This window comes from Phragmites australis, chromosome 8 (assembly GCF_958298935.1).
Source record: "Phragmites australis chromosome 8, lpPhrAust1.1, whole genome shotgun sequence".
NCBI classification, from domain to species: domain Eukaryota; kingdom Viridiplantae; phylum Streptophyta; class Magnoliopsida; order Poales; family Poaceae; genus Phragmites; species Phragmites australis.
The window spans coordinates 1,556,472-1,578,479 of NC_084928.1; positions in this window are offsets into that span (position 1 = coordinate 1,556,472).

A 22,008-nucleotide genomic window follows, 5' to 3' on the forward strand; every position below is an offset into this window, starting at 1 on the left:
CGGTCCGCGCAGCTACTGTCCCAGCTTTGGTCTGCACGCGTCGTGCTCAGCCGCCTTGGTCCTGGTCCTGTCGCCGGCAAGCTCGGCCCATCCCCCTCTGACGCCGTCTTCGCCCCCCTCTCCGCCGGCTCCCTCCCTTCCCCCTCACCGGTGCCGTCCTCTCACTCTCTCTGTCCTCTCTCTCGTGCGCGTGTGAGGAGGCCTTGCCAGACCCGGCCAGAGTCCTCCCCACCCCGGCTCCTCCTCTTCGGCCGGCCTCAATCCCTCCAGCCTCCTTCTCATCTCCCTGGTGCCCTCCACTCTCCCTTCGGCCATCTCTTCCTCCGCTCCCTCTCTCTCTCTGAGCCTCACACGCACGCGAAAGAGAGAGTTGACGTGGTAGCCGCGTGGCAAAAATCGGGTGGTGTGGCAGCCATGTCATCAAAAACCGTTTCCACGTCACTAAAATTGCTATTGGAACCAGCTTAGAGGTTAAGTGATCCGGTATTGAAACTTCGGGGGGTTAAATGGACGGTTTGAAAATTCAGGGGGTTATCCAGACCAACGACATAATTCGGGGGAGAAAAATGGACTTTTTCCTAGGAAAAATAAAGATACTTAAAATTTGAAAATTAACTTGGGCTAGGATATTAGGATCTTTCAATTTTTATAAAGTTTATATGATCAAGGCTGTCTCTTGAGCCTCTCTTAGTCAACTCAAAACACTTATCATCTTGAATGTAATTGGAACTATAATCACGTATGAGCTTCTCCTATTAATGTTTAGTGCTGTTGGCTTTTGCCATCACTGAAGCTGTACATGATTCACCATCTAAAAAAATTCTTGACTTTGCTTTGTAACTACAAGGCCAAAATGGAACTTTGCCATGACAAAATTTCATTTTCTCATGGATTTTATACTGAAAATAAACTTGATGGTTTAATATTTAGATTTATGAGCTTTTCATCTCCCACTAGTGATGCTGAATTTTAGTATATACCTAGGGGGTGTTCACCTTATCGCTGTTCTGCTCAGATTCAATGGGTTTGGGGCTTGTTTGTAAGTCAATGTGTAGGGCTGGGCTTGATGATTATGTACTGAAGCCTGATGGTTAAAGATGTATGCCAGGTCAGTGCTCTTAGTTTCATTGAATGAGCGCGGGGGATTTCAGTTGTTGACTTGTTGTACTTCACTTTTTTGAATCTGTTATGGTTTTGAGTCGTATGACCAAAGTATACATGTGCAGCTGTGAATGCTAGTGGTAAAATATGTATTGTTAGGGTCCAAATGCTAGCTATATTGCTTTGGATCTACAAAAGAACACATAGAAACAAGTGAAGTGTATGCTTGGATGACTGGAAGTCAAGATGCATTGAGGTTAACTTAATAGTTTCTCAATACATATTTTATTGTGCAAATTGGAGGGCAAACATACTATTTCAAATGAACTCTATCTTGACATTAACACCTCGAGTTTTGGGAGAGGGAGGGCATAATTATGGTTCGGAAGGGTGTTGATTCTGATCTCAGCCACTTACTATGGAGATGCAAAGCTGCACGCATGCCCAACTCTGCGTGTAATAATAAACTGTGATCACTTCATGGTGAAGCTCATCGGGTAAGTAATCTATGGTGAAATTTGGTGTTTGATTACTATGATTATCATGGTAATAAAGTGTTACATCGGTTTCTACCCTAACGGGGGAAAAGAGAGTGTCTCTATCGTGCTTGTTGGCACAAACCTTACTGAATCTTGATTATAATAAAAGTTTGTTCTGACGTGTAAACAGGTCATAACAGTGGAAGCACTGAGCTTTGATCACTAACAAGGTGGAGCAACTTTTCAAGTGGATGGAGCTATGCATGCCAAAAGCCTCGGTCATAGTTTGCCTAGTAAATGATTTCCTTTTGGTGTGTTGACATCAAATCTCCAGGGATGTCACTCACTCCCTTCCAGTCAGTGCTCAGAGCTTATTTGGTGTTGAAAATTGCATGCTTCCTTATCGTGGAGAACCATGTTGCCAAAATAAACCAAGTTTGTTATTGCCTTGTGGTTGGTTCTGTGGGCACTCTCTCTAGCCCCTACCTGTCGGCTTGGCCATATATGTGTTACAGGGACAAATGTTAATCCTTGTATGGGCTCTCCTTTACCTTCTCTACTGTGCTGCAGCTTAGCCAGGGCAGGATTGCTTGCATCTTCTATCATGAATGACTTTGGTGATGAGTCACAATCCGATTCCCAGATGATGCTGCCTTGATCTACACTTGTTGCCCAGGCATGCCTGCCTGTTTCCTCATCCTCTGCATAGTGCATCTGCACTGGGAGTGGGAGGTTGAGTTGGAGTTGGTATGAGCCCAGAGCTGCAAGTTGGAGAGCCCCGGGAGCCTGCACGTAGGTTTCTGCTGATGGAAGCTGCCACTTTGCCTGCCTGCTCTGAGCCTGATGCTCTCACTAGTGCCTACATATGCCCAAGGAGAACTGGAGAAGCCATGCAGTGGAAGCTGTCTGCTTCATGGGAAGAAAGAAAAGGTGACACAAATGTTATATCCCTGTTGCTACATTCTTGTAAAGTGAGCCACAGAATCTGATATCTGAATCCCCAGCTACTGTTAGCTGCAGCGCCTGTAGGTTAGCATGCAAGCTGTATGAGAGTCACTTCACCAATCAGAAAAGCAAGCCAGTTTTGTTATCAAGGTGGCATGTGAGATAGCTGTAGGTCAGTCTCCCTGTGTGTCTTTCTTTGGCTTTGCTGCTCTGCCAAGCCAGACGGCTGTTTAGCTCTGCTACTTCAGCATGTAACGTAATCAACGAAAGTGCTTAAGCCGTTAAGCGCAAGTTTTACGTGGAAACATAACAGTACAAATACTATGTCATAAGCTGTGACAGGTAACAACAGATTTGCTTTCTGGCTTGCACGTTTGCAAGAGGTGCCAGGTTACACCTGAAGTTTCAGGTTCAGATATTGCCTGGATCTGGGGCGACCACTGATGAATGGCCCATACTCATGTAGCCTGTATTTGGTATGGTGGCTGTTTGGTGAGATGGGGTTGGAAAGGATAGGCACCTGGATATAGTCAGGCAGAACCAAAGACGAAGGTTCAGGGTATTGATCCTTTGCTTCTCTGCATTCGGACAAAGGTATTGAACAAGTAAGCAGAGCAAATGAAGCATTGTGCAACAGCTTGTAGCCCCAGACGCTCGATTTTTCCCCCCCGAATCCTCCGGAAATCAAAATGTTACTATGGAATCCGTGGGTTCCGAAACTGGTGATATGTGACACCCAATATTATGTTTCTTCTGAACCGGATTGAGCTTAAATTGTACTGTGTGAGTGTTAGGTACTGGATTGAGCTGAAATTGTACTGTGTGAGCGTTAGGTGCTGGATTGAGCTGATCACGGCAAGGGAATAAGATTCTGAAACCTTTTCACTTTGGGCATGAAAAGAGTCCAAGCACATTAGCGAACCAACACAAGCATGCGAGGAATATAATGCTAGACCTCGTCCTCTACCTACTACTACCACCACCTAGCAGTAGCCGCAGCGTGATGCATGGGTGCAAATCGGACGCTCGGCAGCTGCCATGGCGGCGACGGCGTCGACGCAGCGCCGGGTGCTCGCCGCCATGATGATTACATGTCGAGAATCCGAGCCTTTTCCCCGGTTGCGCGCGCACTTGGCCATGCACGAGTTCGGCCGTTAGCGCGCGTGATGACCCACCCATGCACGCGTTCGTGCATGATGCCATCCTGATGCCAAAGCTTTGTCATAAACTCATAAGGATTAAACTAACCAAAAACTCGCATGGATTCGTTATATATTGCTCAAATGCTTTTGGGGCTGTGCTCATGGGTCACCTTTTTTTGTTCGGGCCAAATCAAATCAAATTAAATTGCCAGTCAAAATGCCAAGTACAGCGAGGAAATGTATGGTAATCATGCATCTCTCATGGAAGATCGATGGAACTGTTTGAGGGGACACTCGATCCATCTTGAGAGCCAATTGTTCAATGCTAAAAAAGTAGTATTGATCTCAAGCTCTACTACTCGAATGAAGTGAGCTTAAGGGAGATCAATTATGAGCGTTCGTGCACATATACACTGGAACCTGCCATGCATGCACAGTTCTGTACTTCTGTAGAGTCACTTTTCATTCAGCTATGTAATTTACTCGAAAAAAAACTGCCAGTCGAAAGTATATATGGACTTGTTGATCGTATCTGATATCTGATGGAGTAGATCTTGGTGCCGATGTAAAAGCAAATCCCCACGGCTTTGGTCAAACAGAATGCTTAGAGGTGTCACATGGTAATGTATGCTGCTCAGTCCTGCAGACAGCAGTGAGTAAGGCTAGCCGAGTAGAATTTTTTTAAAACTTAACCGGCGAGAGAACTGTCTTTTGTATTAATAAGAAGAAAGCCTAATAGGTTGAAGTGCTCAATTAATTAAGAAAAACCAAGCAAAAACTATACAACACAGTGGGTTAGAACATAGCTAAAGAGTTATATCTAAAGTACTGCAACAACAACAGCAGCAAAAGACGACTATAAGAGAAGAAAAACCACAACACCATCACTGCAGAGCGGCCCACAAAAACAGACGACTAAAGCAGCTACACGTAACCGACGAACTCCGGAGTAGATTTTTTCCCTACAAACCAAAAGGCAAATTCCTGCTGCTTTCTTTACACTGTACTAGCTAATCACTCTAGTGGCAGAGTACACGATCATGCATCGATCTAATCAAAGCGAGTGAGACTAGAAAGAGGAAAGAAAGGGCCGGCCTGCTCCATGCATGCAGTGAATTAAAAACGAAGCAAGCATCCTTAACACCACCCATCCTCGACCTTTTGAAGCGCATGTTCTAGTGTTAGCTCGTGCAAAGTCAAAATCAACGTAACTCTTGAATGATATCCCCCCACTTGAGGCCATCGATCGATTATCCAGAAGGAAGCGAACAAAAAGAAACCGAACAAAACATACTTGGTTTCTTTCCAGAGATGCTGCCAAAAGAAAGAAAAGAAAAGAAAAGAAAAGAAAAGAAAAGAAAAGAAGTGCTCCTAGATGCAGCAACAACAACGCGAGCGTGCATACATCGTCGTTGCCGACTTGTAGTGTACGCCTTCCAACACGTACTCCCAGGCAGATCGACAGATCGTTGATGATCTACAGATGAATTGAAAGATGGATATCACTGACTCTTGTCCGATCGAGATTATTCCATAAGTTAATTCCAAACCCTGCCAAGACATAACCGGAAAAAGGGCAGACATCTGGCCTAACACGGACGCCACATGTCGGCGTGCGTCTCGCCCTCGATAGTCTCCTTTAGTTTGCATGTTCTTTTGCCCCTTTCACGATGGAAACACACGCACACTACTACTACCTGTGCTACCTCGACACGGATAAAAGTGTGAGAATCTAATTCGAATTTAGTGTTTAATTCGGTAAAAAAAATTGAGTGTGTGAAATACAACTTAAAATTTGATACGAATATCGAAATTCAACTCGGATTTAAGATATTCGATTTTGCAAAGAAATTTAGACACTAGTATTCAAGTAACACTGCTACTGCTCACCTCACCTCACATGCTGACAGATCATGCGATGTGAATTCGGAGTTCTTACTGTGCCTTGGTGTCGTGGAACAACGGAATTCGCGTGGCGGCGTCGGAAAGCCGGGCTTGACAACCATTCTTTTGTTGCCGTCGTTGCTACGTCCAGGTCGGGCGCCGATCTGGCGATCTCCCAATCTACCATGGCAAGATATGGCATGATTACGCGCGGAGAAAGGCGGGGATTATCACGCTAATACCATTATAATTACGCTCTAGAAGAGTTGTCGATCACAGGCGACCCTCCACTAATCCAGCTATCCCCCTTGGGAAAAAGGGAAGCGCAGATACGGGATGCTGCCGAGAGAGGGACCATCATGTCATGTGTGACAATTCAGTTTTAACGGTGCGCGCACTAGCACCGCAAGTTTCTTGGGCAGATCATCACCAGAGTTCAGAGTTCAGAGAGAGAGAGAGAGAGAGAGAGAGAGAGATCATATCGTGTTGCCGTCTAGAACCAAGTACTGAAGCGGTGCATGTGTGCTCGTCGTCGCCGGGGCATCTGGAGAAGCTAGCGAGACTGGGGGGTTCCGTTCCTCGAGATCACGTAAACCGTCGTCACGGCGCACGATCGTCGGCGTACGGTGACGCCGGGTAGATGGAGGATGGCGAGACATTCCTTGCTCCGGGACAGATATACCGTGACGGCGAAAAAGCGCATGTTTGGTCGCTAGCAATCGCTGTTGGAATTCTCGAGGAATATGCGATATTAAGAGTATAACAAAAGCATAACAGTACATATTCTAAATACATGATCTTGAAGGAATAAACTACCTAAGCAATAGCAGAAAGATCATTCATCATGTGAACAAAACCGAACAATAGTAGAATAAAAATATTGCTCTCAGACTAAGCTATAGTTGGCTTCAAAACAACTAGGTTCCGCCCCCAAACTTATCACTGAATGCATCACAAGTGGACTAGATTCTAAGATCATAACTAGAGTCAGAACATGATATATTATCCTCTGAATTAAATCAAGTGTCCTTGGATAGTGCTGAATAGAATTTAGAGTTATAGAATTGAAACCGAACTAGGCAATCTGAACTAGCTGAACTGCAGACCAGCAAAATAAAGAGAGTAAGTAATTAACAGCTCCATCAGTGCAATAGCAGTCCAGGGATGTAAATTAATCAACAGTGCACAAAGTATACCATAGAATGACACAACTCAGTATACAAGGTCAAATCAAAAGATCTCAGACCAAAAAACTCAAGCACTGCCTAGAACAACCGCTAAATTAGAGGATTAATCAAGTTCTCTCTATTGTACTCAACACTCTAGTACACTATCAGTTTAAGTCTTCATCATCGAGCAATCAGACTTGATCTACCATACTGTTTAGTTCAAAAAGAGATAGAAACTCACAGAGAAAATTGCTCAAAGGCGTGACGAACAGAGGTTAAGCACAACTCACTAGCCGCTATCCCAGAAAACCTAGCACCCGCCATTGCCGGCGGAATGAAGGAGATCGGTGATACAAAGCCAATTACACTGCGTTCGGCACGTGTGAGCGAACCTGGGAGTCACAGCTCCGGCAATCACCACCACAGATGATCCCTCCAGTATTTCTCACACTCGAGCAGGAGAGAGGCCCGGTGTTCAAGCACACGCCTAGACCAAGAGCAAATCAACACAGGAGAGTTGTCACTTCTTTTCTATTGCCAACCGAGAGGAGTAACTGAGATAGATATAGGAAGGTCTCACCTCAAGCACACACGCCCAGGATTGCCGGCCCCCCAACTGAATCCAGCTAGGTCTCCCCAATCCTTGGGCAGCTCCAAGACTCCCCACCGTCTAAATCGGAACCAGCGGCTAACATCGAGCCCGACCAGCTCACGGATCAGCACATGAGCCTGGAAGATTCGAGTGCCACTCAACCACCGCCGTTGCTCAAGAGCCGCCTGATCCCAGCTTGAGTTCATCCCAAAAAAACGCCCCTAATCCCAATCCTAGCACTGGCACACTCTCATGTAGTGAGCTCCTCACGGGCTTAGCCAAAAGACCAGAAGGGGCTGACAAAGGGAAGGAAACCGGTTGGCCCATGAAGAAAATCAACATTAAAAATTTAACCAAATAACGGCAGGAATATATGATACTTTTAGGTTTAATTTTAATCCATAAATAATTTATGAGCGTAAACTGATAAACTAACGTGCTTATATTATCAGAGCATAATCTAGTCATGTATATGAAAGCACTATATATATATACCTAGATCTATTATACTCGAAATTAGAAATTACAGGAAATAAAGTATGAGTAACATGATTTTTACGTACTGTTCCTGCGTTATGGAGGTTGCTGAAGATGTTGGTTGCACCATGTTGATGGCACAATCGATCTTGCTGATGATGTACCGAATTTGTTGACGATGACAGCGAGCGGCGCCCAAGAGACTAGAAAGACGAGGTGTGGTGAAGAACTTGAGCAGTCATGCGGAGCGCTTCCAAAAAATCTTATTCACCCTCTCACGGTGTAGGATCTCAAGAGAGAGGGTTTCGTAGACTTGGTCTCCCTATTTTCGGTGCATACCGACACTGGGATGGAGTAGACTACATCGACAACGCAACAAAAAGAGAAAAAGGTAACACTCTAACTCTTATACAGACTCACATAATAAGAGTATTCCTAATTTAGGGCTACTCTCAATTAGCAGTCTATTTATTTTTTCACCCAATGAAGTGGGGATCCTTGCATATATATAGAGAGAAAACCTCCACCTCCACTTCCATTAGCAATACGGTACCAATAGATGGTGGATCTTATCATGGGCCGCCTCTCCATAATATGGGTCTTTGAGATTTATTGAGAATTATTAGATGGGCTCCGCCCTATAATTCTAACAATCCACCACAAGATCTCAAAGTCCTATAGAGAATTATCAATTTTTCATTGTTGTTTGATATACTAGTATTTTAGTGGAGACTATTAAGTTGAATAACACATAGAACATAGTTGATCTCATCAAGATGGTCTATTTGCAAGATCTCCATGAGATAGTAGCACCACCTAGAGTGAATACATATCCACTTGTGCCATAAATCACATCAGTATCAGATGTCTAATTAGAATCACTATAACCTTTTAGTACCGATGAGTACCCAGAATAGTGAAGATCATAACTCATAGTACCAAGCAAATAGTGCATGACTCGCTCAAATGCACACCAATGTTCATCGCCTGGGTTAGAGTAAACCGACTCAATTTACTCACAACACATGAGATGTCAGGCCTTGTAGCATCAGCTAAGTATATGAGTGATCTAATAATCTGAGAGTATCTCAGTTGGTCCTTGTCACTTTTCTTTTTCTTTCGAAGTATCACACTGGTATTATAAGGTGTTAGAGAAGGTTTGTTGTCCTTATAGCCAAAGCGGCTTAAGACCTTCTCAACATAATAGGATTATGTAATAGTAATCTCATTCTTTCCTTTGATTAACTTGATGTTTAAGATTACATCAGCCTCATCTAGATCTTTCATATCAAAGCTTTGAGATAAGAAAGATTTGACCTCATTAACCACATTAATGTTTGCCCCAAATATTAATATGTCATCAACATACAAGCACATTATAACTCCCTCACCCCCACCATGATGATAATACATATATTTATCTGCCTCATTGATCGAAAAGCCTGTAGATGTTAAAGTTTTATTGAACTTCTCATGCCATTGCTTAGGAGCTTTAAGATCATAGAAGGACTTCAACAACTTACACATCATGCCTTCTTGATCTTTTTCTACAAACTTATCAGGCTATTTCATATAAATTTTCTCATCTAACTCTCCATTAAGGAAAGTTATCTTAACGTCCATCTGATGAATGATAAGACCATGTGAGGCAGCTAAGAAAAGTAGTACTTGGATAGTAGTAGATCTCGCAACACGTGAATAAGTGTCAAAGAAGTTCCGCCTTCCTTTTGGGTATAATGCTTGGCCATAAGCTGAGCCTTATACTTTTCAATAGTATCATCAGGTTTAAGCTTCTTCTTGAACACTCACTTGCAACCCACAGGTTTGCACCCATAGGGTCGTTCTATGACCTCCTAAGTCTTGTTTGCGAGGATGAAATCCATTTTACTCCGAATAGCCTTATTCTAGTAGTCTGCATCTGAAGATGTAGATGATTTTGAAATAGACTTGGAAGTGTTATCCATAAGGTACACAATGAAATCATCACCAAAAGACTTTGCATTCATTTGTCTCTTACTCCTCTTAGGAGCATCACTGTCATCCTTCTCAGAATCTTGCTCATGTATTTGTTTAATAATTTCAATAGGTAGAGTGGGTTCAAGAATTACCTCAGAAGATATTCTATTCTAGACTTGCTATCTAAATCTTTCATAGAAAATATGTGCTAAAAAAATGTTGCATCATGAGACTCCATCATTGTATTAACATGTACGTCAGGTACCCCAAATTTAACCACTAAAAACCTATAAGCAATAATCTGATGAACATATCCCAGAAAGACACACTGTTTTAGGTCTTAGCTTGCGCTTTTTAGTTATTGGTACATCGACTTTTGCCGAGCATCCACAAGTGCACAAATAAGAAAGTGATGATTTTCTCCCTTCCCATTTTTTATATGGGGTTTTCTTCTTATCCTTGAGAGGAACTCTATTCAGGACATGCCACGAAATTAACAGAGCCTCCCCCACTCTGTCTTAGATAATCCTACAATGTGACATTAACCAAGTCAATCAGTGTACGGTTCTTCCTTTTAGCAACCCCGTTTGATTGAGGTGAATAAGGAGGTGCTCTCGTGAATAATCCCATATTTCTCACAGAATAAGTCGAAGTTACTAGAGAAATACTCACCACCATGAACCGACCTAATTCTTTTGATCTTTCTCTCTAGTTGATTCTCAACTTCTGCTTTATAGATTCTAGAGTGATCTCGAGCCTCATCTTTCATTTTTAACAAGTATATATAGCAAAATCTAATCGCATCATCAATTAACATCATGAAGTACTTCTTTCTACCCTTTGTTAACACACCATTAATTTCACACAGATCTGAATGTATTGGTTCTAGAAGTGCCAAATTTCTCTTTTCAACTGCATTGTGAGGCTTACGAGATTATTTTGATTGCACGCAACTATGGCACTTAGAATCTTTGACTATAGAAATATTTTAAATTAAACTTATGCTTGGAAGTTGAGTCATAGAACCAAAATTTAAATGACCTAATTGCGAATGCCAAACACTAGCATCATCATTAACATTGCCACAAATATGGTTCACAGACTTATTGCTGAAATCAGAAAGGAAAAAATGGAATAAACATCCGCACTCATAGTCTTTACCAATAAATTATCCATACTTTGACACAACTATTTTATTGGACTCGGATACCACGTTAAACCCATCTCTATAGAGAAGGAATCCGCTAACTAGATTCTTGTTTATTGTAGGGACATGATGCACATTCCTCAATTACACGGTCATTCGCGAAGTAAACTTCAAATCTACTATGCAACACTACAAATAGAAGTATGTGACCCATTCTCCATTAGGACGAAGGAATCCTATGCGACCTGATAAGAAGAGAATATTGAGATATCAGCACACATATTAACATTGGCCCATGTATCAATCCACCAATTAGTAGACTGAAATACTGAAGGTAAATTCACATCATTACAACTCTGTTTCCAGCTTCGCAAATGGTCACCACATTAGCAGTCTATGAGTTCTGCTTTTATGGAGCCTTTATTCCCTTGCGGTCTGGACAATCCTTGGCGAAGTGCCTAATCTCACCGCACACAAAGCAAGGTAGTTTTGTTTTGTTCATCTTCTTCTTCTTGAAGGTGGTAGTTTTATTTGGCTTATTATATTTCTCTTTGTTCTTGTTGTGAAAGGGTTTTTACACCATATTGACGTTAGTCTATCCCTCGCCTCCTTTTAGACTCACATCCTTAACACGAGTTTTCTCCTCAACATTAAGAGACACGATCAAACTCTCAACAGTAATTTCTTATCTCTTATGTTTTAAATCAGTGATAAAGTTTCTCCACGAAGGAGGTAACTTGGCAACTACGCTTCTAGCCACAAACTTATCGGGTACATTGATCCTGAGGAGTTCAAGTTTCTTCACGATGCACTGAACCTCATGAGCCTGCTCGACTACAGAGCGATTTTCAACCGTCTTGTAGTCATGATACTGCTTCATGATATACCACCAAATTTAACATTCAGTGTATCCTACAGCTCCTTCGCGCTCTGTATGTGTATGTACACATTACAAAGATGATCACTAAGAATGCTAAGAATGCATCCTACAAATAATATATTAGCATCCGTGAACGTCTTTTCCTGTTCAGTAGTAGGATTTCTTTCGGCTTTCCATTAGCCACCCAATAGGTATTCATAGCTGTCAGCCACATAGTGACTTTGACTTGCCATCTTTTAAAGTGCACAACAGAAACTTGTCTGACCTTAATGCATCAACAAATCTAGCCATTGATAAACCTAAGTGCCTACAATAAGATTTTTAGATTGTTGAAATATATGATATTTTTAGGTTTAATTTAATTCATAATAATTCATAAGCGTAAACGGATAAACTAACATATTCATATTAGCAGAGCATAATCTAATCATGTATATGAAAGCACTACTTATACCTAGATCTACTATACTAGAAATTAGGAACCGTAGGAAATAAAGTACGAGTAACATGATTTTTACGTACTGGTCCTACATTGTGAATGTTGTTGAAGATGCTGGTTGCACCATGTTAATGACACGATCGATCCTACTGATGATGCACCGAATTAGTAGATAATGACAGCGGGCGATGCTCAAGCGACCAAGAAGACGAGCCATGGTAAAGAACTTGAGCAGTCATGCAAAGTGCTTCTCAAAAACTTATTCTCCTTCTCTCGGTGCAGGATCTCAAGAGCGAGAGTTTCGAAGACCTGCTCTCTTGATTGCCGGTGCACGCCAACACCAGGATGAAGTAGACTACAACACAGCGCAACTAAAAGAGAAAGAGGTAAAACCCTAACTCTTATATAGACTCACGTAATGAGAGCATTCTTAATTTAAGGGTTACTCTCAATTAACCATCTATTTATTTTTTTCAACCAATGAGGTGGAGTCATTATATATAAGGAGAAAAGTCGCATCTTCATCTCTATTAATAATATGATAATAATAGAAAATAGATCTCATCATAGATCATCTCTTCACAGTATAAATCTTTAAAATTTATTGAGAATTATTATAGTACTCCGCCCCTATAAATCTAGCAGTCGGCACAATACGTATGTGTTTTGCCGAATCGAATCTGCAGCAGGAAGCCGACCGGTGTCGATGTGCCAACCTGCCTGGTGATGCCGAGTTGCTTTCAGAATACAGATGCTGCTGTGTTCGTTTCTGGGATCCAGCTAGCTGGCCCAGCCGCAGCTACCGTCGGTAACCGGAAATCTCCATGGATCTTCAACTGTCTATCTAACAATCTTTATTAGTCAATTTGCAAACGATTCACACTGAACTTTGACTCTGTCTCGTATCCTTTTCCCCGTTGAGTTGATGAGACAATATCCAGAGCTTTTCGATCGCTCCAGTTTTTAACCTGCATTGGTAGGGCCTGTTCCGAATGCCAGAAGAATTTCTTCCAACAGCTTTTCTGTACGATTCTTGCGAAGCTCTTGTGCACCACTGTCAGTGCATGTCAGGAGTGTACGTACTTGAGCTCTGCCGACCATTCCAACGTGCCGACTACGAACAGCCGGTAGATGGATAGGAGAATGCAACTGGATCAGTAAAATACTGCGGAATGGGGTCACTTTACGCGTCAATCGATCGGTCGGAATCCACCGGCCGGTAGCCGAGACGATCGATGGAATCCTTACCTTTTTGGAAGAAGCGATGTCAAATCGACAGATTATATACTACACTAGTAAAACCTATCCTACCACGTATGTCACCTAGTAGGGTGGAAACGGAATCGAATTCGGATAATACGATTTACTATATTTTAATCTAAATACGAATACAGATTCAGATACTCTCGGATGTGAATACAAAATGGATAGTCTGAATTCGAATTCACATTCAGATATCTACTCGATCTTCGAAATTCATGTCTGGAATTTAAATTTTTGATAAAATTTGATAAAATTTGGTAAAACTTGACTAAAATTTGTTGTAATTTGATTGGGATAGAATTTTAGAAATTTGGTTCGAAATTATTGTCGAAAATTTAAACTTTTGGCCAAATTTGACTAGAATTTGATTAAATTTGACTGAAATTTGATCAAATATGACTGAAATTTGTTCCAATTTGATTGGGCCGGAATTTCGCTTACCTCTAAAATTTCTAAAACTTAAGCAAAATTTGGTTCCCTGGTTGGTAGATACGGATACGAATCGGATATATCTCGAATTCGGATATCCACATTTGAATCTAAATCTCGAAAACGAATTCGGATGTATCCATTTTAGTATCCATTTCAAAAAAGAATACGGATACGGATATCTATATTCGTGTTTTAACGGATACGGATATCGGATAATTTGGATACACAGCCATCCATTTCCACCCCTATGAGTAGGGGCTCTTCTTCCTTCCCTATCTTTACCTCGTCTTCCTCGTTTTCTTAGCCTTCCTCCTCATTCTCTGCCTCTAATCTTCCCCTTTTTTCTCGTTCTCTACCTCTAATCTTTAATAGAGTTTAAGCCGGCAGGGGACTCCAGCCCTGCACTAATCTTAAGCTGAATTTTACAACCATATCACCATCAAGGCTGGTAAGTCGCAAGACGGTATGTTATTTATTTATTTTGTGTGCCAATTAAATCAAAGCGTTGGATCGAGACGTACACCAGTAGTGGTGATGTGGTGTAGGCCATGCTCCTCAAAACAAACGGTACGCGTCTAAATGGTGACCTAACAGCACTACATGAAAAACACATAAAATAAGTGATAAGTCATTACACGATCCGTTGTTTATATCGTTTTAGATTGGGATCGGATATTTATCCATCACAAATAATAGTTAATAGGTGACGGGTTATAATATTACTCGTCACCTATAATATTAGTGATGAGTAATGACTAAATTCATCACTTATGACTTAGTCATAAGTGACGGGTCTCCATACACCAGTCATAAGTGGCGGGTCATGTTACAACTCGTCACTTATGGCTTGAGTAAAGATGATGGATCTCTTTGAACTAGTCATAAGTGACAGATCGTAATATGATCCGTCACTTATAACAAATAATAAGTGATGGGTATTATTATCACCCGTCACTTATTATTTAGATCTGTTTGAAGACCTGGCCAGCTACTGTGCGGTCGAACACTTACTTAACAGTTCCACCCGTAAAGTGCTAATGATTTTCACTAGACCCGCTAGAGATTTTCTAATATCTTGTTGATTTGAAGTTTGAATTGGTGCTAGGTCTTTCAAGATTTACATCTCCTCCTTTCCTCCTCCTCTAATCCTTATTTGATAAATTTGTTGTGATTTGAGTTGTAATCGGTCATTTTGCATCTTTACCCAAAAATCTTAGTACAAATGAGTTGTATTTATATTAGATTTGATACTAGGTTTGCCCCATCTATCGCGAGATGCCACAAATCTAGTGTCTTTGTAGGAAATTTTTAATCGCATGCTTAACCACGAAATTAAGGCAATTGTTAATGAAGAATGAATATTTTTACATTAATTGTAGATGACGGATAGAAGTTGGATATACCCTGAGACCCGAACTTGTCCGGAGTACTTGAGCGGGGTGAAGCATTTCATGAGTGCTGCCTTAGCGGATATGAAAGATCGTGGTAAAACGACAATATATTGTCCATGTCACGACTGCAACAATGAAAGAAATTTTTGAAACCAGACAATATCCATGCACACTTAGTCATGCGTGGATTTAAAAGAGAATTATACATGTTGAACAAACATAGCGAGAAAGGCCTTAATGAGGGAGAGATGAATCAGGCCTACCATACCGACAATGTGGATCATGGACTTACACCCGGTGAAATGGATCATGATCTCAGCGACGAGGACATATTATATTTGAATGATAATGATCTCGAGGATTTTGTGGAGAATGTGGATCAAATGGTGAGGGATGTCGAGTAGCACGGCGAGTATAACAATGATGAGTTTGCTAAATTCCAGGAATTTGTGCAGGATTCCAAGACGCCCCTTTGTCCCAACTATAAGGAGAAGTACATGTAGATATTTAGGAACCTAAAGCTTCTACAGCTGAAGGCAACCCATGGTTGAACTGATAAAAGTTTTGAAGTATGGCTGGATCTGCTACGAGACATGCTACTGGAGGGGAACTTGGTGCCCGAGGCTATCTATAACGCAAAGAAGATAATTTATCCTTTAGAACTGGAAATAGAAAAAAATACATATATGTAAGCAGGATTGTATCTTGTTTCGTGGAGAGTATGCAGAGCTGGATAAATGCCCCATGTGTGGAACCTATCGATATAAGCGTAGAATGATGATGCTGATGGGGACGGAAGCAAGAAAAGTAAAAGTGGTCCTAGGAAGGTGGTATGGTGTTTTCCTATAATTCCCGTCTCAAGCATCTGTTTGCCAACAAAAGGAGGTTCAATTGGTGCATTGGTATAAGAAAAGTCGTAAGAATGACGCAATGATATGATACCTGACGGATTTTTCTCAGTGGCGAATCATTGATTCCATATTTGGTTGATTCGCCGAAGAATTGAGAAATATTAGGTTTGCTATGAGCACAGATGGCATGAATCGATTCGGTAATATGAATACCTCATCTGGCCTGTTGTATTATCGATCTACAACCTTCCACTCTGGCTTTGTAACAAACGGAAATACATTATGTTGTCAATCTTGATATCAGGACCGAAACAACATGGCAACGATATCGATGTGTACCTCAGGCCTTTACTCGATGATCTTAAGAAACTTTGGTCAGAAGGCGTCTAGGTTTGGGATCAGTATAAGCAAAAGTATTTTACCTTGCATGCTATGTTGTTCATCACCATCAATGATCTGCCAGTACTTCGTAACTTATCAAGTCAGAGCAAAGAAAAGGTGAAGCCTGCTCCCATTGCTTAGATGACATATGCAGTTTGAGGTTGAACAACTCAAAAAAAAAAAATAGTGCACATACGGCATCGACGTTTCCTTCCCAGGAAGCACCCGTAACGAAACATGGACAAGCAGTTTGATGCCACAAGGGAGAAAGAGTTACCTCCGAAGCATTTTAGTGAGGAAGATGTCCACAATCAGGTTAAGAATATCAATATTGTCCATAGCAAGCGAAAACAATCCACTAAGGATGATAAATAGTTAGGAATGTGGAACAATAAATCAATATTGTTCGAGCTAGAGTATTGAAAAAAATTAGATGTTCGCCACTCTATCGACAATATGCATGTAAAGAAGAATATCTATGAGAGTTTGATCGGTATATTGCTCCAAATGAAGGAAAAAAGGAAAGGATCATGAGGACACATGAGCTGACCTTGAAGAAATGGGTTTAAGGCCGGAGCTCCAACAGCTATCACTCTCTCCAGGAAGGAGAAAAAAGAATTATGTGAGTTTTTACATAGTGTGAAAGTTTCCTCCTGTTACTCATTCAATATTGCAAGACTTGTTTCGATGAAAGAGCTGAAAATGAATTTCATCATGATGAAATCCCATGATTGCCATGTGATGATGACATCACTGCTTGCAGTAGCTATTAGGAACATCCTTTCAATAAAGGTTCGCGAGGCTATCTTGAGCCTGTGCTTTTTCTTCAATGAAATTGAACAAAAGGTGCTCAATCCAGACTCGCTAGAGGAGCTATAAAGAAGATACTTTGAGACTATGTATTCTTGAGGTGTATTTCCCACCACTACATGAAAAAAGTCATTAGTGACAGGTGATAACCGGCATTAATGACAGGTCCCATACTTGTCACTCATATCGCGTCACTAATGATCAACCCATCACTGATTTTCAATCATTAATGATGGGTCATAACCGTGACCCATCACTAATGGTTGATTTTTCCAAATTTCGTCGAGGGTTATAATTTGATAGGTGAACCGGAGTGTATTTGGTAAAACGAGCATAACTTTTGCATACGAACTCCGATTTCGACTTTTTTTTAACTCTACGGACATCTATAAAAAAGTTACATCCGTTTCTCCCCTACTTTGTCAGGTTCAAAGAATTTTTTGAGGCCAAAAGGGCTTTAAAGATTGAGTTCTCGCCCTGGAAATTTCTGCACCGTTTTCAGAACGCTATCAATGTGTCTATAGCCGCCACAACTTACATCAAACTTAAGCAAAAATGTACAATAGTTCATATTCTAGTGCTGCTGAGGTGAGAAAAAATAAGATAAAAATATAATAAAAATAAAATATATTTGCGAATACCATCATTAGTGATTGGAGTTGGTCATTAGTGATGGATTACAAGTTGATCCGTCACTAATGACTGGCATAGCACGACCTGACAGATCAAGTTTTGACCCGACACTAATGATTGGCCTAGGAGGATCTGTCACTGATGATTTTATCATTAGTGATGGGTCACAACTTGACACATCACTAATGACTGGCCTAGGACAACCGGTCACTGATTACCTAGTCATTAGTGATAGGTCACAACTTAACTCATCACTATTATCATCAGTGACGGGTCATGTTACGACAGTCACTAATGACCAATCATTAGTGACAGGTCTAAATACCACATCTATAATCGTACAATACAAACGATGTCACTTCTTAAGTAAAGATGATGGCAACTTCATTGTGGGCTTCAATAACTTATACGATCTCTTCAGTCTTGATGGCATGGACGTATCGTTATTATGGATCTTCACATTGTAAGTCCCTTAAAACTGGATATTTATTAATTAATACCACTAAGTGTTGAATCTAATTGTGTTCTTATTTGCAGACACTTGATGAAAGAAACAAAGAAGAACAGAGACTCCATCGCATTTTTTTGACCCTAAGGCCATTACAATATTGGTTATCCAACTTTACCCCGACTTCGTTGTGGACCAAGTGGCCAGAGCAATGCAACAATATTTCAAAATGCACTACCTATTGGGCACCCACAACACCGATGGACATTGGATCTTACTGGTTATTTGCCTCAAGTGGAACTTGGTGTGGTACCTCGACTCGTCAAGACCAGTAGGATGAAAAGGCAAACTTGAAGAGCGTGATTACAGCGCTGTAAAAGGACTCCTCGACGCATAAGTTCTGCCTAACTTAGTTTACATATTTAACTTTTCTAACATTTAAATGCTCCCTAATCGATCCATCTTTTTTAGGACTTTTGACAAGTACCTTCAAGCTCAACCTGACTACAACGAGAAAGACAGCCGCAGACTGACACATAAGACCGGGTTCGTAGTAAGTGCTACCTAACAAATTAGCAAATGCTCTCTGTTGCTATTTTTTCCTTTTGATCTAACACTAAATTTTCTATTCAGCAGTGCCACCACCAATCACCGGACAATGCCTATGGATTCTATATTGTGTGGAACATGCTCCTCATGCTCCGCATGAAGGATCTCAAATCCCCCGATGTAAGTTCAATACGAGATGATTTGTAACTAATTTCAGTAATTAGTTTAATTCTATAGTAACATGACATTGATTATATGTCAAATTATACTAGGGATTTGATGCTCTTTTTTTCAACAATGATACACTCCTGAAGATTAGACGACGAATCAACGAGTTCATGGTGTCTGAAGTCATCAGCCCATACGGCGAGTTCCATTATAGAATACCTAGTTTGTGATGTCTTGTGTAATATGTGTTGATCGGAACTTTGTAACATTTGTGATTCTGTAATGAATAGATTAGAACTTTGTAACCTTTGCGATTCTGTGATGAAATGAGTTCTTATATAAGTGTGTTTGTCGCTATGAATTTGGATGCATTGTTGTTGTTTGCAGGGAGAAGACGACTGCCAAATCCTAGCTACGCTCTAGGATGCAGTTAAGAAGCAGACCAATCTAGCAGGACAACATAAACATAAGTGACGAGTAACATATTTACCCGTTACATATGTTAAATATAAGTGACGGGTAACTTAGTATTCCCCCAGCACATATGTGGCAGACATAAGTGACGGGTGAAGAGATTATCCATCACTAATGTCTACCACCAAAGCACATGGGAGACGTTCAAAGGTGATGGGTCGAGGTTATGACCCGTCACTGATAACCTCATTGGTGATAGGTCCTTACCATCACCAATGACTAGTCATCAATGACGTATTCTGGGTGACAGGTCCGTACCCATCACCAATGAAGGGTATGATCTGTCACCCATATCTATTTTTCATGTAGTGCAATAAGCAGCTAGTATGCCCGCCCGACAGCTTGGTGCGTGCGTGTCCGCCTCCGCGGCCGACGGCCTACGTTGGTTGGATCCGCCATGCCGACGTGCACGTCATGGTGGCGCGCGGTGATGACTTGCGAGCGCGTGGCAACAGTGTCATCACTATGATCTCTGCTGGAAGCAACGGGCTAGGATATGGCGCGCAAAGGGGAAAGAGACGAGAGAGGAGGCCGGTTGGGTGCACGGACGCTGAGTGGATGGTGACACAGCTGGGAAAAATTCTGTCTTGGTATATTTGATATATTCAATTTACCGGTGAACCCAGTAAAAAAAATCATATTTATTATTATTTTATTTGATTTTATTTGAATTTTATTTGGTATATCTGATAAATTATATTTTTATTTATCGATAAAAAAACATTGGTGACGCTTTTCCATCCACCGTACCCGCTCACAGCTCCACCTTGGACCTCTGATGAGAAACATTCTATTCGAATCGGTAAAAGTTTCCAACTCAAAATGTTTTGCCATTTTTTTTTTCCTCCAAATTTAACCTTACAACCCCCAAACTTTCGACTCATCAATCCCCTCCCTCTCGCACACCGTACCTTTCAATTGAAAATTTTCAAGTTCCAACTCAAAGTCGACAATCATAATCTAATTTTCAACTTGAAGATTTGGCCAGTTTCAATGACGCAAAATAGATCTTGACAACGTCACGCCTCCTTGTAGGACCAAGATGGCCACAAAATTGAATCTTGCAAGAGCGCTTAAATATCTTCTGACGAGGTTGCAAGCACCGTGTTCTGCGAAATTCCTGTTTCACGTGCGTTTGGAGTGGCTCAGCTCGCGCACCATGCATGGCCCACATAGTAGCCCAAGTCGCCGCCTATAGAAAACTTTTTCTTAATAATTTTTTCTTAAAAACTTTTTCTTAGTAGCTTCTTTCGATAATTTTTTTCTTAAAACTTTTCAACCAGAAAAGTTTTTTTGGAAAACTTTCCAAAAAAGAAAAGTCAGGGGTGGAGGCAGAAAACTTTCCCAAATGGAAAAGAAGTGAGGTTGTTGGGGGATTTGCGCGCTGGCTTCCCCGCCCGTGTTGATTAGGGAGACCCTTTGTTCTAGGGTTATGGCGATCATATCCACGATGGCTGCAAGCCTGCGAGGTGTGAGTATCCGTGAGCCTAGTTATTTGCAAGGAGTAGTACGAACGTGTATAATGGTTGTATGCATCATATGATGTAAAAGGTTAGAACTTTTTTCATTATCCAAAAAATAAACATACCTAGAGCATGGAAGGTGAAAGAGGATGACAGGAAAGAAGAAGGATAGACCATATCGAGTGTGAGAGAATCAAGTGACGCATCAATTGTATCTAGCTAGCGGTCACCTAGCTAGTCACACAAACAACTATTTTTTTTTCTTTTCAAAAAGATGATACTAGTAATGCTGATATTATTGTAGAAAAAGAGGGTTAATCCTATTTATAAGGGAAACTAAGTTCAAAGACGGTTTTAAACCTATGAATACTTGATCCTAGGCTATGAGGGACGCATACAAGACAACCATCCAACACACATCCGTAGGGAAGTAACAAACCGCTTCACAATTTTCTAGTGGAATTCCAACAAGCGTTCAATTTTGAATACAAGAAATTCAGTGCCATACATACGTCGTGTTGTGTGTCTGTTAATTTGTGATATACAAGCTAATATACTTTCAACGAGCATAATGATTAAGAAAGACAGTCTAAGTACTGGTCATAGGTACAATAAATATAAATGCACGTACGGGCAAGCATACCAATTTGTCAAAAGAATTGTTGGAACAATTTTTTATATATGCTACTGGTGTTAGTTAATTTTAACATATTATTTTGACGTACATAATAGGTCAGCATAGAAGAATTGCAATGAGGATTCAATCCATCATTTAATATGCTCTCTAATTCAAGTCCAAATTAAGACAATCACGTTCCAATTTTCTGGATATCTCCAGTAGTTCATTATATATTTTCCATAAAAGCTTATAAAGAAAAACTATGCATCAAATTAAGGACGCATAGAATCACTCCAAGGATACTATATATGTCTC